Source organism: Arachis hypogaea, chromosome 11, assembly GCF_003086295.3.
Source record: "Arachis hypogaea cultivar Tifrunner chromosome 11, arahy.Tifrunner.gnm2.J5K5, whole genome shotgun sequence".
NCBI classification, from domain to species: Eukaryota; Viridiplantae; Streptophyta; class Magnoliopsida; order Fabales; family Fabaceae; genus Arachis; species Arachis hypogaea.
This window is the reverse complement of record NC_092046.1, coordinates 97,841,890-97,844,705: the sequence shown is the minus strand read 5'-3', so window position 1 is coordinate 97,844,705 and position 2,816 is coordinate 97,841,890. Positions and strand designations below refer to the sequence as shown.

The window sequence follows — 2,816 nt, the reverse complement described above, 5'->3', positions numbered from 1 at the left end:
GTTGGTTGGGATTAAGTTGGGTAGGTTGATTATTTTGGCCATGATATGATGATTGGGGGTAAGTGTTTTGTGTGGCTTGGTATGATTTTTGGTTGGAATTTTGGTATGTGGAATTGTTATGTTGGTTGTGGTTGTAAGGTTTGTGGTTTTGTGGTTGGGTTTGTTGGTTCCCCCACCCAAAGTTTGGGTGGTTTCTCCAGCCTGGGTTGTAAGTGTTGGAATGTGGATCATATGATTGCCTTTGTTGGTTTCCCACATAGTTGGCCTCTTCCCAATCACCTCCTTCAATGCTTACTTCCTCTTGATCTTGTGTGTGTATTGCAGCCACTTGCTTTGTTTCTAATTGCCTGGTAAGCTCTGCTAGTTGCTTGGCAAACACCTTGTTTTGGGCTAGAATTGTATCAACATGGTTCAGCTCCATGACTCCCTTAGTGTTGTGCCTTTCTGATGCATAGTAGTACTCATTCTCAGCCACTGTCTCAATCACTTCAATGGCCTCTTCCACAGTCTTTTTCCTGTTCAATGAACCTCCTGATGAATGGTCTACAGCCTTCCTTGATTCATAAGAGAGTCCATCATAGAAGATATGCAATTGCACCCAATCATGGAACATGTCTGGTGGGCATTTCCTTGTCAAGTCCTTGAATCTCTCCCATGCCTCGTAGAGAGTTTCACCATCTTGTTGTCTAAAAGTTTGAACCTCAGATCGAAGCCTATTGACCTTTTGTGGGGGGTAGAAACGTGCCAGAAACTTGCTTTCCACCTCATCCCATGTTGTTAGACTCCCCCTTGGGAATGATTCCAGCCACTTAGCTGCTTTGTCCCTAAGTGAAAATGGGAACAAAAGCAGTTTATAGGAATCTTCCTGGACTCCATTGGACTTCACAGTGTCACAAATTCTCAGGAATTTTGTGAGATGTTGGTTGGGATCTTCATTAGCACTTCCACCAAATGAACAATGATTCTCCACAAGTGATATTAGCTGTGGTTTGAGTTCAAAGTTGTTGGCCTGAATGGGTGGTTTCTGGATGCTGCTACCACAATTCCCAGAGGTTGGGTTTATGTATGAACTAAGAACCCTCCTCTCAGGAATGGCATTGTTTCCATCAGCTCTCTCATGGTTGTGAACTTCTCTATCCATGTTGAGATCTAAAGCTTCCTCAAAATTGTCCTCAGATTCTCCTTCAGATTCCTCTTCTCCCACTACTCTCTTCCCTCTTGCTTCCCTTCTCAGTCTATGAAGGGTCCTCTCTGGTTCGGTATATGGAGGACTTGATGTCTCTCCTCTCCTACCTATCATACAAGAACACAGCACAGGCACAAACAAGTGAAATACTCTTGGTTAATGGAAGAGTATGGTTAGAGCAATTGAGGAATTAATTCAAACAGTTAGTGAGTCAGTGAGTTAGTTGCTTGAATTTAAAGGCATAAAGAAAGAAAGCATGTAACCGAGTGCAGAAATTAAAATTCAACAAGTAACTTGAACAGAATTAACAAAGCAAGAGAAATTGCTCAATCTAGTTAGCTTCCAATTGGAGAATTGTCAATCAAAAACCAATCCCCGGCAACGGCGCCATAAACTTGATGCACATAAACTAGTTATGCTACGATTTAGGAAATTGCACGATCGGCAAAATTCCTTCCGGCAAGTGCACCGGTTATCGTCAAGTAAAAACTCACAATAGAGTGAGGTCGAATCCCACAAGGATTGGTTGAGTGAGCAATTCGGATTAGAAGTGTGTTCTAGTTGAGCGGAATCAAGATTGAGATGAGTATTGCGGAATGTAAAATTGGCGGGAAAAGTAAATGACAAGAAATTGAAATGGCGGAATCTTAAATTGCATGAATTAAAGAGCAGAAACTAAATTGCTGAAATTAAAAGGGAATGGGGGTGATTGCATGAATTGAGTAGCAGAATGTAAAGAGAAAGTGGAAATCAGAAATGGGGAATTCATTGGGTTATAGGAGATATTGAGATCTCCGAATCAAAACATGTTTATCTCTTCCTCAACCAATGCGTTCATTGAATTTTGCTTGGCAATCTTATATGATTGGATCCCAATCCCTTGGCTCACCAATTCTCTCTAAAAACAAACAAATTCCCAATCCCTTGGTTTAAATGTTCATAAGAAGAGATGATGCTCGATCACTGATTATACCACACAGTTTCATGAACCACAATTTGGTAGGATTACATGTCACAATATCCATCCAAACCCCAATCCAATTCACTGTGAGAAAGCTTCTCTAGCATGAATCCTCCATTCCTTTCCCAAGGTTCCGAAGGATTCCAAGTATGGGTAGTTTCTTTCCCAAGACAACTACTCAATGGAATTAGATCGAGAAGCTTTCTAACAAAATTCAAGAGAAAAGATTGAAGAAGAAGATAAACTATTATTGATTCATTGAATTACAATAGAGCTCCCTAACCCAATGAAAGGGGGTTTAGTGAGTCATAGCTCTGAATTCAATTACAAAGATATGAAAACTAGCTAAAAGTGAAGGTCCCCGTCCTCTCTAACTTAAATTCTATCCTATTTATACACTTTCTATATTGAGCTTCTGTTGTGTTTCTTGGGCTTTGAGGCCTCTCCCTGCTTTCCTTTTGCCTTGGGTTTATGATCCATAATCTTGATGAGGCTGCTGGTCCAAATTCTGTAACATTCATTGAGCCAACTTAGTGATAATCAAATAATGGCACATGACTCAATAAATTGAAATTTCAGACTCATCAATCCTTCAGGCCCAATCCCATAAACCATGATATTCAATTGGGTTTCATACCAGAATAAGTTTAAGTTAATGTTTGTGCTCAA

General features: G+C 40.3%; 1 non-coding gene across 1 annotated transcript; it reads left to right on the top strand.

The window, feature by feature from the left end:
- Nucleotides 1-611: 611 nt before the first annotated feature.
- On the top strand, nucleotides 612-715 carry LOC112725054 (small nucleolar RNA R71). The gene has a single exon (XR_003164185.1). It is a non-coding gene; the product is annotated as a small nucleolar RNA R71 (small nucleolar RNA).
- Nucleotides 716-2,816: the final 2,101 nt, after the last annotated feature.